The following is a 13,932-nucleotide window of genomic DNA, read 5'->3' on the forward strand; positions in this document are numbered from 1 at the left end:
GCGAAGCATTAAAGTTCTGGGCAGTATTTAACATTTCAAAAACGAGGGTTAGCCATTTTTATCAAAATACAAGCTTGGGAGCTCGGATTTGGGAGCAATTTTGAGGGGTTTTCGAGGGAAACGATTGGGTAACGATTCTCTACTCCCTTATGCTTAAAACCCACTAATCTAATCGCGAATTCATATTTAATTTCGGATTTTTGAATGAAAAATTGGTAAAACTTCATAGACCAAACTATTGGATTTTGAGTGGGTGTTTGACCTCNTTGGGTTTGTGAGTGGGTGTTTGACCTCCGATTTGGGAGATTTTTATATGGTTAGACTCGTGAGAGTACGAGGGTTCTGAAAATGTGAAAATTATTCGATTCCGAAGATGTTGGCCTGAAGGGCGTTTTGGTCATTTTACCTAAATTCGCGTCTTAGCTTTAATTAAATAGTAGAATCAGTTGCTTGTGATGTTATTTATGATGTGTAATTAAATTGAATAGATTTGGGCCATTTGGAGTCGGATTACTCGTGGCAAAAATGGTGGTTTCGAGTTGATTTTGGAGCCGGTTTGAGGTAAGTGGCTTGTCTAACCTTCTGTGGGGGACCTTTCCCCTTAGGATATGATATTGGTAATTGAATGCCTTGTGCGTGAGGTGACGAGTGCGAACTTGAGCTAATTGTTGAAAAATCCGATGTTCCTTTAAATATTTAGACTGAGTTTCTTTCTTACCTATTTTATTCTACTTGCAATTATAGCCTGTGTTAGTTTAGAAAAGCATGCTTAGCTGACCTAAATTGCTATTTGCTTTAAGTTGCCTTGATTGTACTACGTGAAGCATGTTTAGGCTAGAACTACTTGTTGCCTTGTATTTTCTTGTACTCTAGTTCTGAATATTCTTCTTGTTGTGGCTCGTTATTTACATTGGAACTACGGATGTGGATTCCCGGTAGCTCCCCCCTTGTTTGTTTACTTTGGACTGCGGGTTAATTCCTGAAGATCCCCTGCATATTTACTTTGGGACTGCGGGTTCGATTCCTGATAGATCCCCCCTGCATATTTACTTTGGGACTGCGGATTCTATTCCCGATAGATTCCCCTGCATATTTACTTTGGGACTGCGGGTTAGATTCCTGATAGATCCCCCCCCTGCACATTGATAGTTGGACTACGAGACGGTATCCTGGGAGGTCCTTCGGATATATACATATGATGGACTACGGGACGGTATCCCGGAGATCCACTGACAGTTGAGAAAAGGACTTACAGGACGGTATCCTGGAGATCTCATTGTTACCATTGGTATTGAGCTGTACATATTTCGTGTTTACTCCGTTCCTTGTGTAATTGTTATTGCTTTGTTTAGCCTGTCTTATTCCAGTGTTGTACTCATTATTACTGCCTATTTTTATACTGTTAATTCATATTATATTGTTTAACCTCAGTAGGGCCCTGACCTTCCTCGTCACTACCTAACCGAGGTTAGGCTTGGCACTTACTGAGTATCGCCGTGGTGTACTCATGCCCCTTCTGCGCATGTTTTTCATGTGCAGACCCAGGTACCTCCACTCAGACGTACTATCCTCGAGGTGGAGAGATCTAGCGGAGACTTTGAGGTATATCTGCCGCGTCCGCAGACCAGGAGTCTCTATTCTGTTCCAGCTTTAGTAGTTACCCTATCCTTTTCTTTCAGTTGTTTAGACATTCTGGAGTTAGAGCAGCATATTACATTTCTATTAGCTTGTGGTTCCCGTGAGTTTCCGAATTTTGGGATGAAATTGTAGACTTTCGCGTTTTACTTTTGGGCTGTATATGCCAAGTGGCACTTATATACCGTTCCTTTTAATTTTGCTAAATTTAATTAAATATTTTCCGCAATTTATATTAACTTCCGTATTGTTAGGCTTACCTAGTTGTAGGAACTAGGTGCCATCACGACATGCTCATGGAGGGTGAACTGGGGTCGTAACAAGATTATATCCTCATTGAAGAATGATAAGATAGGGAGGCCAAATTTTAGAATTAGGTTGAGGAAGAGTACCTTCATCTTTGATCCAGGTTGACTGATTTTCGCTTGTTCCTTTGTAGATAGGTCAAATTGTAAGGATGGACTCCATCCCAGCTTTGTTTTAAGAGGTCGGGCTTATATCCTCCTCTATGTTCCTTTTGACTTATCAATATATTCCCCCATGGGGAGCTTTGATTAAAAAAAACTTTTGCATTCTTCCCATTAGCATTAGACTGCCTACTTTAGCTCTTGATTCCAATCCATTTGTGCCCTCTTAATTCCTGGCCAGTTGAATAGTCTTTTCCATAATTCAACAGAGTAGCTACGTTCACTTAAAAAAATAAATGTTCTTTGGACTCATCTTCCCACACAGAGGGCACACTAGGTACGAACAATATATCATTTGGACAACCTATCATTTGTGTACAACCTTCCATGAGCTACTAGTTGTATAATAAAAATCCATTTAGGACCGTCATAGTTGTTACACGGCTCTTCCAGCTAATTTTCTAAAGAAAAAGTACTATGTATCTCTTTGGAGTAGTACTAAGATTACTCTCTTTGTTTCATTATATTCTACGCGACACACTTTAAATTTTATAATTTGTTATAGAAATAGGTGCCTTTCTATATTCAAAAATATTTAAATTTTAATAATTTTATTTTACTTTTAATAACATGGTTAAATTAAAAACATACGAAATGTTATAATATATATAAGATAATTGCTTAAAAATTCCTCTAAATTTAGTCTATAATCAAATAATACCACGTACATACTATTAGCCGAGTTATATTGTAACTCTATTTTCTATGTAATATATTCTACCGAGGTTGTCCAGTAGGAGTTTTAGTGTATTTAGATTTCTTCTTCGCTTATCATAGCCTTATATTGTAACGTGTACATAAGCATGTAATGTGCCTATGGAGAAGAACGAACAGTGGAGGTTTCACTGCAATTCTTTTGCTTCAGTTTTCTCATGGTATCAGAGCCTCGTTGGTTAAACATCTAGAACAGTGTTCAAGCATCAACAATAGGCTCAAAAGGAGAAGAGTCAAAATGGATTTGTTTCAATTCACCATTTTATCTTCATGCCTCGGACAATCCCAGAATGTTACTTACCTCCTACCTGCTTGATGGAACACATTATGCAACATGATGTAGAGCCATAAAAAAAATTCTAAGGTCCAAAAACAAGTTGGGTTTTGCGAATAACACAATCACAAAGCCGAAGGATGGAACTCTAGAGGCGAACTCATGGGAGACGTGCAATTCCATGATCATATCATGAATATTCAATTCACTGGACAAAGGTTTACATAGTAGCATAACATATGTTGAAACTGCAAGAGAAGTTTGGGTAGATTTGGAGGAACGTTTCTCTAAAGGGAAGGCTTCACGAATTTACCAAATCAAAAGGGATATCAGTTTGCTCGTACAAGATGGACAAACAGTGCTTGCCTACTACACCAAATTGAAGGCGCTATGAGACGAGCTAAACGACCTCGACCCGCTGCCTGTTAACGGAAGCCCAACTTCAGGCCCAACATCAACTCATACCCAGCAGCCCAATTAACTATACCACAACTTTTTTTATTACAGTTTAGTCCATGTACATTTTATAATATCTCATGTGTATATATAGAAATAGAATAGTCTAGAAGATAGATGAGCATTCTGTATTTTCCAAAAACATTAACGATGGAATAAAAGTTCTCTCTTTTCTCTTTCCAATTCTAGGATATCTTTTTACAAAATTCCTTTTCATAGCTCGATTTTCTGTCATTAACATGGTATCAGAGCAAGGAATCGATGATCCTTGATCTCCTCTTTCGATCGATGGTACCCTCATCGATTTTCATGAAGTTTTTCGGTTCTGTCGATCTCATTTGAAGTGAAGATTTGGGATAGGGCATTTTTTTTCTGACCCTGTGTTGCAGCTATTGGAGATTTCTACAACAATTTTGGTTATCTCCGTTCTCCGGTACTTTGCTCCGGTATCTTCTTCATTCTCGCCGATTTCAGCGACATTATTCACCTCAAGGCCTCACCTTCTTTAGGTTGCAAAGAAGGACGGTAACATTCTCCTTATTTCTGCTACATTTTGGTGCAAATCGAGTGTTCCTTGTATCAAATTTAGAAATTTTGAAAATCTAGGGTTAAATCATGGGAAGTTCAGATGCTAGTCCTTCCTCTGTGACAGCTGGATTTGATGAGTTCAATATAAATCCATCTCACCCATTCTATGTTCATCCATCTGATAGTCCTGGAACACACTTAGTGTCTCCACCTTTTGATGGGAATGGTTTTGTTATTTGGCGTAAGAATATACTTACTGCCCTCTCCGCTAAAAACAAACTAGGACTCATAACAGGAAAAGTCACTAAACCTCTAACTAACTCTCCCTATTACCCCTTTTGGGAAAGATGCAATGACATGGTAATTGTATGGTTAACAAATTCATTGTCTAAAGATATAGCAAATAGTGTTATGGAGTTTGACATTGCTAAAGACATTTGGGATGATATAAATGAAAGATTTGGCACATCAAATGGTTCAAAATATATTCAAATACAAAGGGAAATTAGTGCTGCTTCTCAAGGACCATTAGACATTGCTACTTATTTTACAAAATTGAGGGGTCTTTGGGATGAACTTAGTACTGCCTATGTAGGACCAGTATGCACATGTGGAGCCTTACCAAAATTCATTGAACAACAGAAAATATACCAATTCCTTAGTGGTTTAAATGAGTCCTATTCTACTTGCAAGAGCAATATTTTGATGATGCCATCCCTTCCCTCCCTAAGCAAAGCCTATTCTGTGCTTCAACATGATGAAAAGCAAAAGGAGACTTCAGCTCTTATATCCAGTTTTTCAAATGAGTCAGCCTCTTTCAATGCTTCTAGCAATCCTGTCCAGACATCTGCTAGGCCTTATACTCAAAGGTTCCAGTTTGATCAAAAGAGAGGTTCAGGCTCTTCCTCTCAGTTGTCTTGCAAATACTGCAAAAAGACTGGTCATACTATTGAGAAGTGTTACAAACTACATGGATTTCCTCCTGATTTCAAGTTCACCAAAGGCAAAAGGACTGCTGCTTGTGTACAATCTGAAGGTCCTTTTCCTCACCATACTCACATTGATGGTCAGTCTTCTGAGATCACTGGTCATGGCTTCAGTAAGGAACAATATGATCATCTCATGACTCTGTTCCAACAGCTGAATTATCCTCCTGTTATACATTCTGATACTTCTGCCTCAGAAAACATTGGTTTTGCTCACTTTGCAGGTGTGTTTAATCATCCTGAAGTGCATTCTGCTGCTTTTCATGCATGTTTCAAACTTAGGTTCAAATCCTTGGATTCTAGATTCAGGTGCCACTAACCACATGACACCACACAAACACCTTTTAATCAATTTGACACCACTCACTACTTCTTTCTTAATAACTTTGCCTAATGGATATAAAGTAAAGGTCATATCTACTGGGTCTATGCAACACAGGCCAGACATGACCTTACATAATGTTCTTTTAGTTTCTTCTTTTCATTTCAATCTCATATCTATTCACAAACTTCTTGTTCAATTCAGATGCATTGCAACTCTTACCATTTCTGCATGTATTTTACAGGGTCCTTCTCTGAGGAGGCCACTGGAAATTGGTAAAGCTGCAAATGGGTTGTACTTCCGGCATCCTGCCATGACTTCATCTTCTATGTCTGTTTCTTTTCCTATCAGTGTTTCTAATTCTGTTCAATATAATAATTCTGGTGCTTCTTATAGTGTCAATTCTACTCCTGCAACTGTTCCTTTTACACATTGTACTAGTAACTCTTCTGATTTTAAAAAAAAATGATGTTATTTGGCATCAAAGATTGGGATATGTTCCTTTTAATAGAATGAAATCTATCTCTTCTTTGTCTGATAAGATTTCACATAAACAATCATTCTCTTGTAACATTTGCCCAATGGCAAGGCAACAGAGATTGCCATTCTCTGACAGCTCTATTCATTCTTCTACCCCTTTCCAACTTGTCCATGTTGACATTTGGGGTCCATACAATGCTCAGACTTATAATGGGTTCGGGTATTTTTTAACTTTGGTAGATGATTTTCCAAGAGTCACTTGGACTCACCTATTGTCATGCAAGAGTAATGCGCTTTCTGTGCTCAAGGCTTTTCATGCAATGGTGAAAGTTCATTTTAACTCAAATGTCCAATCTTTTAGATCTGATAATGCCTATGAGTTAGGTACTAGTTCTGAAGCCCAGCACTTCTTTTCCGCCAATGGCATTCTCCATCAGACTAGTATCCCTCACACTCCTCAACAAAATGGAGTGGTTGAAAGAAAACACAAACACCTGTTGGAAGTGTCTAGGGCTCTTTTGTTTCAATCCAAACTTCCCTTCAAGTATTGGGGTGATTGTGTTCTCACAGCCACTTATTTGATTAATAGGTTACCTTCCACTGTTCTTCATAACATTTCTCCATTTGAAAAACTACATGACTATCCCCCTTCTTTTGATCATTTGAGATCTTTTGGATGCCTTTGCTATGCCACCACTCCTAAGCATGGCAGGGATAAATTCAAACCTATTAATCAAATAAGTGGAGGAGTTTACCACCACTGCCTGAATGCAATTGTGAAGCAAAATATGACCACCAATGCAGATAAGAGGAGGAACGAGTTTACCAGTTCCTCATGGGCCTTGATTCAGTGAGATCGCATATCCTTAATGTTGAGTCAATAGTGAAATTAAGGAAGGCATATGCCATGGTCGTCAGGGAAGAAGGCCAACATAATGTTGGCTTACAGAGGGAGACAAAGCACGAAGGTTCAACTTTCTACATTGCTGGTAATACCGACACCATGTCTGGAAAGAGTGGAACAAAGGAGAACATGCATTCTAGGTGCAACCACTACTAGAAAATAGGCCACGATAGAAGTCAATGTTATGAAATTATTGGGTATCCACCTACCTGGAATACACGTAGATCTGGAGCAAGAAGCAACAATTAAGGGCGTCCAAACTCAGAGGGAGTTACTGGCCGAGCCTCTCATGCAGCAGCTATGCACAACGCCAACAATAATCAATCAGAAGTTCACATAGGGCTGACGATGCATCAATTCAATCAGTTGTTCACTCCATTCAAGGAGAAGCGGATGACAATATAGTTTAAATGAGTGGTAAGCTAATTCATAATTTTTGGGTAATCGACAGCAGAACGTCTCACCACATGACACCATTTAAATCATTATTGAGTGATCTTCATAAGTTGAAGGTACCAGTGCAAATCATGACGCCCAATGGAGAGAAGTTAAAGGCATACCATGCAAGGAACGTTGTCATATCAAACACTATAACCTTGTAAGAAGTGTTGTTTTTGGCTAGTTTTGCTTGCAACTTAATTTCTCTACATAAGTTGGCAAAGGACAGTAAATGTATAATAATCTTTGAAGCTATTAATTGTTTGATATAGGACCATATGCTGAGGAGGTAGATTGGACGGGTTAATCTTACCAATGGAGTCTATTGTTTAGAGAGCATGGCGCAGAGTTGCAGTCTAGTTGTCGTTCCAATCAAGGATGAAGACCTTTGGCATACAAGATTAGGGCATCCATCATATGGAAACATGGTTTACTATATAGTTTACTTGATGTTAGATTCAATAAAAACACTTCTTTTCCTTGTGATATTTGTGACAGATCAAAGCAAACTAGAATGCTATTTGTTGATAATAGTAATAAAGAGCCTAGACCATTGGCTTTGATACACTGTGAGTTATCGGGAAGATATAAAACCCCTCTTTACTTGGAGCACATTATTTTCTCACCATAGTTGATGACTATAGTCGAGGGATATGAGTCTACCTTCTTAAAAAAAAGAGTAAAACGCACAAAGTGATCAAAAATATTTGTGCAAAGGCTGAGAATCAATTCAACCTAAAGGTACAAAGAGTTAGAAGCGACAATGGCATGGAATTCATTGGGGGACTGTAACAAGCATATTAGAGGGAGAAAGGAATAATTAGTGAAACATCTTGTGTAGGAATACTTAACAAAATGCAAGAGATGAAAGAAAACATCGCCACATATTGAATGTAGCAAGGGCCTTACGGATTCAAGCAAATCTGCCATTTTTTTTTTGGGAGATTGCGTGCTAACTACTGCTCATTTAATAAATAGAACTCCCACAAAGGCAAATGAAGGTAAAACACCATATGAGTTATTGCTAAGTCACCAAACTATAATCACTTAAGAACTATAGGAAGCTTATGCTATGTAGACCAAGTCATGGACAGAAGGACAAGTTTGGCGAAAGGGCAATAAGATGCATTTTCGTAGGATATCCTCAGGGTCAAAAGGTTTGGGAAGTGTACAATTTGACATAAAGGACATCTTTTTTTTCACACGATGTAGTGTTTGAAGAGAAAGTTTTTTCTTTTACCAAAAATATTGGGATGATCACAAGTGATAGTGAACAAACAATAGATACCTTTAGATGCGTCAATGCAATACCTCCAGTTGAGGAAGATATTGATCAGCCACAAAGTGATGATGACACTCAATAATTTGATCAATTCGATGCAGGAAATACACCCGCAGTGCCCGAAGAAAGCCTCAACATTGAAGAGTCCAATATTCAGGATGATACACATGGGCAAAATATTGAAGAAACTGCACATTCCGGGCCAATAAGAGAAATACAACCAACCTATCTCAAAGATTATGTGTGCCATGCAATCTCTAAACAAACTCCAAGGGTGGTGAACCGCTAAGCATCCTCTTCAGGTAGTGGATATCCTCTCTCGAATTATCTTTCATACACTAAGTTCTCACCTCTTTAACGTGCCTTTCAAGCAGCCATCACTACACATGATTAGCCAAAATCTTTCCTTCGGGCAACAAAAAGTGATCACTAGAAGGAGGCTATGAAAAGAGAATATGGCTCTTGAAAATAACAACACGTGGGAACTAAAATCACCCTACGGGCAAGAAGGCAGTAGCTTACAAATGGGTGTTTCAAATCAAATATAAAGCTGATGGAATGATTTAAAGTTATAAGGCAAGGCTAGTGGCCAAAGGATTCACATAGGTAGAAGGAGAAGATTGTTGTTGCTACTGTGTTAAAACACAAAATCAGAAAATTGTTAGAAGAATAAAAGAAACTGGAAAAACAATAAAGATTAAGAAATATTCCGAGTCCACAATTTGCTTGTGCGTCCTTAAGGAATTTTAACCCCCTCACATGTTGCCAAGATAATGGATTAAATCCTCCCAGGATAAAATGGAATAAACCTTCCTGCAACAGTGGCAATACAAACTGCAGGATACCAACGAACTTAAAGAACGGAGCAAAATCACACTTACGAATTTGAGAGAGAGAGACTGCGAATTAGAATGCAGTATTTTCAGAAAGAAGGAAGTTCTGTAATGTTTTTGGTGTGTTAAAAATGAAGCCATGCCTCAGAATTTATAGGTAATTATTGGAAGAGGTGTGATGTTTGTTCTGGAAAAGGTGCCTTTTCAGAAGTTTACGCGGCCTGCCGCGGTCCTACCGCGGTTACGCCAGGACCGCGCCAGAGTGGCCCTCTGAATCTGTAGCAGGGTTCTAGCGCGGTCCTACCGCGGTTACGCCGGGACCGTGGCCAGACTATCCTTCTGAATCTTTAGCAGTGATCTGGTATTTAATTAATTATTAAATAATCAATTAAATAAATTTTGTCCAAATAATAATCTTATCGATCGATCATTTGACAAATCCAAATCCAAATCCAAATCCAAAGTCGAGCCGAGCGACCGACGACGACGACGCGAGGGTTCATTCTCTTCAACTCCTTTTAAGAGCTTTAAGAAGTGATTCTATATATAAGCACACAAATGTAGTTGTCCCTCACCAATGAGGGACAAAGTGCAAGTCAAAAGCTCACTTCATTCAAATTTTCATTTCCTTCCATTTTATTTTCCACCATTTCCAATTCACGCTCTTATACTTTAAAGCCCAATGCTTAAAGTCTTTGAAGCTCAATGCCTTTAAAGTCCAACAATCCCCCACATGAATGGGAATGGCTGTAACAAGAATGATCATAGATGAAAGCTGTGTGATTTGCAAGTAAGGATTAATCGCATCTGGATAAGTAGGTTTCCCTTTGAACTTTCCGTAGTGAACATATGTCGGATATACTCGATCAATCGGTAGATTTGATATCTTTGAACCGTCGAACTTTAGTGTATACCTAGACAACCGTATGTCACACAACCAACCCTTAACCGTCTTTTGGTTCTCATTGTTGTGTTCTTTCAGCCATGAACACCGCCTGGTTTCATAAGTGCGTAGAGAATTGGCCTTACAGAATTCTCATTGAAGCGGCTTCCACTTCACACTTACATAGGTGATTCCTAAACGTGTAATCCTTTAGATTGACACTATTTGATAAATACCTCATCAAACTTAGGTAATCATTAAAGAACGTGTAAAGTACTATCCTTGTTACTGAACATTGTCTTCATCACGAGAATGGACCAAAGATTTTATTTTGACAATGTTGAACCGGTCAATCACAACTTTGTTTGAGCTCCTTGAACCTAGATCTCAGAACATCCAAAATTCTAGGTAGAGTTACCGCTATGTTGACTTGTCCTCGGCCATAGTCCCATTCCCTTAGACGATTTCTCAACTCCCTCTCTAGTTAAGCCTTTTGTAAGCGGATCCGCCACATTATCATTTGATCTTACATAATCAATAGTGATAATTCCACTAGAAAGTAGTTGTCTAACGGTGTTATGTCTTCGTCGTATATGACGAGACTTTCCGTTATACATAACGCTCCCTGCCCGTCCTATTGCAGCCTCACTATCGCAATGTATGCAAATAGGAGCCAAAGGTTTTGGCCAGAACGGAATGTCTTCTAAGAAATTTTGAAGCCATTCAGCTTCTTCACCGGCTTTATCCAAAGCTATAAACTCTGATTCCATTGTAGAGCGAGCAATGCACGTTTGTTTGGAAGACTTCCAAGATACTGCTCCTCCACCAACAGTAAAAACATATCCACTTGTGGACTTTGTTTCTGTTGAGCCGGTTATCCAATTTGCATCACTATATCCTTCGATAACCGCAGGATATTTATTGTAGTGCAAAGCGTAGTCTTGGGTATATTCCAAATATCCCAGAACTCGTTTCATTGCCACCCAGTGATGTTTGTTTGGATTACTTGTGAATCGACTAAGTTTACTTATTGCACAAGCTATATCAGGTCGTGTACAGTTCATGATGTACATTAAGCTTCCCAACACACGAGCATACTCCAATTGAGACGTACTTTCACCTTTATTCTTTATAAGATGATGATTTAAGTCAATTGGAGTTCTTGCACTTCTAAATTCCAAGTGTTTGAATTTTTCAAGTACCATTTTCACGTAATGCGATTGAGACAAAGCTAGACCCTGAGGAGTCCTCTGGATTTTAATTCCTAGAATTACATCGGCAACTCCTAAGTCTTTCATATCAAACTTACTAGCAAGCATACGCTTAGTAGCTTGAATATCGGCAATATCTTTGCTCATTATTAGCATATCATCAACATATAAGCAAACAATGACTATATGATTTGGAACGTTCTTAATGTAAACACATTTATCACATTCATTAATCTTAAAGCCATTTGACAACATTGTTTGGTCAAATTTCGCATGCCATTGCTTGGGTGCTTGTTTTAGTCCATAAAGAGACTTAACAAGTCGACACACCTTCTTTTCTTTTCCCGGAACCACAAACCCTTCAGGTTGGTCCATGTAAATTTCTTCCTCTAAATCACCATTTAAGAAGGCTGTTTTTACATCCATTTGATGGATTTGAAGATCATACAAGGCGGCTAACGCTATTAGCATCCGAATGGATGTAATTCTTGTTACCGGCGAGTATGTGTCAAAATAGTCAAAACCTTCTCGCTGTCTAAATCCTTTGACAACAAGTCTTGCCTTGTATTTGTCAATAGTACCATCGTCTTTCATTTTCTTCTTGAAAATCCATTTAGAACCCAATGTTTTGTTACCTGGAGGAAGATCAACCAATTCCCATGTATGGTTGCTCAATATGGATTCTATTTCACAATTGACAGCTTCTTTCCAATATTGTGCTTCTGAGGAAGACATTGCTTCCTTGAAGGTACGAGGCTCATTTTCTAGCAGGAAAGTCAGAAAATCCGGACCGAATGAAGTAGATGTCCGTTGACGTTTACTTCTTCTCGGATTTTCCTCATTAGGCATACCATATGTTATTTTCTCCCGAGGTCGTTTTGACTTTTGGTAGGTCACTTCACTTTCCTTTTTATACGGATAAATAGTCTCAAAGAATTCAGCATTATCTGATTCTACTATCGTATTAACGTGAATCTCAGGATTTTCTGACTTATGAACCAGAAAACAATATGCCTTGCTATTGGTTACATATCCAATAAATACACAATCCACCGTTTTTGGACCTATCTTAACCCTTTTAGGTTTAGGAACTTGTACCTTAGCTAAACACCCCCACACTTTGAAATATTTCAAGCTGGACTTCCTTCCTTTCCATTTTTCATAGGGAATGGACTGTGTTTTACTATGAGGTACACGGTTGATTATTCGGTTAGCTGTAAGTATAGCTTCCCCCCACAAGTTCTGTGGTAAACCAGAACTTATTAACAACGCATTCATCATCTCTTTCGACGTTCGATTCTTTCTCTCCGCAATTCCATTAGATTGTGGAGAGTAAGGGGCAGTTGTTTGGTGAATAATGCCATTTTCCAAACATACTTCTTCAAAAGGAGATTCATATTCTCCACCCCTATCACTTCTTATCATTTTGATCTTTTTGTTTAGTTGTGTTTGAACTTCACTCTTGTATTGCTTGAAAGTATCAATTGCCTCATCTTTACTATTAAGTAAATAAACATAGCAATATCTTGTGCTATCGTCAATAAAAGTAATAAAATACTTTTTCCCACCGCGAGATGGTGTTGACTTCATGTCACAAATATCTGTGTGAATTAAGTCTAAAGGACTTGAATTCCTTTCAACGGACTTATAAGGATGCTTAGCATACTTTGATTCCACACATATTTGACATTTGGAATTAATGCAATCAAATTTTGGCAATACGTCTAAATTTATCATTTTTCGCAATGTTTTGAAGTTGACGTGACCTAAGCTTGAATGCCATAAAGTGTTTGACTTAAGTAAGTAAGACGAAGCATTAGCTTTATAGATAGGAACTGCTATTACATTTAGCTTAAAAAGGCCCTCATTCAGGTAACCTTTTCCTACATACATATTATTCTTACTTAGTACAACACTATTAGAAACAAAAATACATTTGAATCCATTCTTGACAAGAAGTGAGGTAGACACCAGATTCTTGCGAATTTCTGGAACATGGAGAACTTGGTTTAGAGTCACTATTTTTCCCGACGTCATCTTCAACGCAATTTTGCCAACTCCTTCAATTTTGGCTGTAGACGAATTTCCCATGAAAATTGTCTCGTCGGGTCCTGCGGGTGCATAAGAAGAAAATAACTCCTTGTTAGCACAAACATGGTGGGTGGCTCCAGAATCTATCCACCATTCTTTAGGATTTCCTACCAAGTCGCATTCAGACAACATGGCACACAAGTCCTCCATGTCTTCAACATTTTCAACCATGTTTGCTTGATTCTTCTTCTTGTTTTTCTTTTGTACATCATTCTTTGGTGCACGACAGTCCACGGCCTTATGCCCAGACTTTTCACAGTTGTGGCAATTACCCTTGAACTTTTGCTTGCTTGGGTAATTCTTTGGTCCAGAAGCCTTTTTCCTCTTCTTATTTTGTGGCGCCTCCTCAACAATGTTAGCCCTTATTATTGTCGAGTTGCCACATGACTTCTTTTCAGCATTTTTGTTGTCTTCTTCTATCCTCAAAC

Source organism: Nicotiana attenuata, unplaced genomic scaffold (genome assembly GCF_001879085.1).
Source record: "Nicotiana attenuata strain UT unplaced genomic scaffold, NIATTr2, whole genome shotgun sequence".
NCBI lineage: Eukaryota > Viridiplantae > Streptophyta > Magnoliopsida > Solanales > Solanaceae > Nicotiana > Nicotiana attenuata.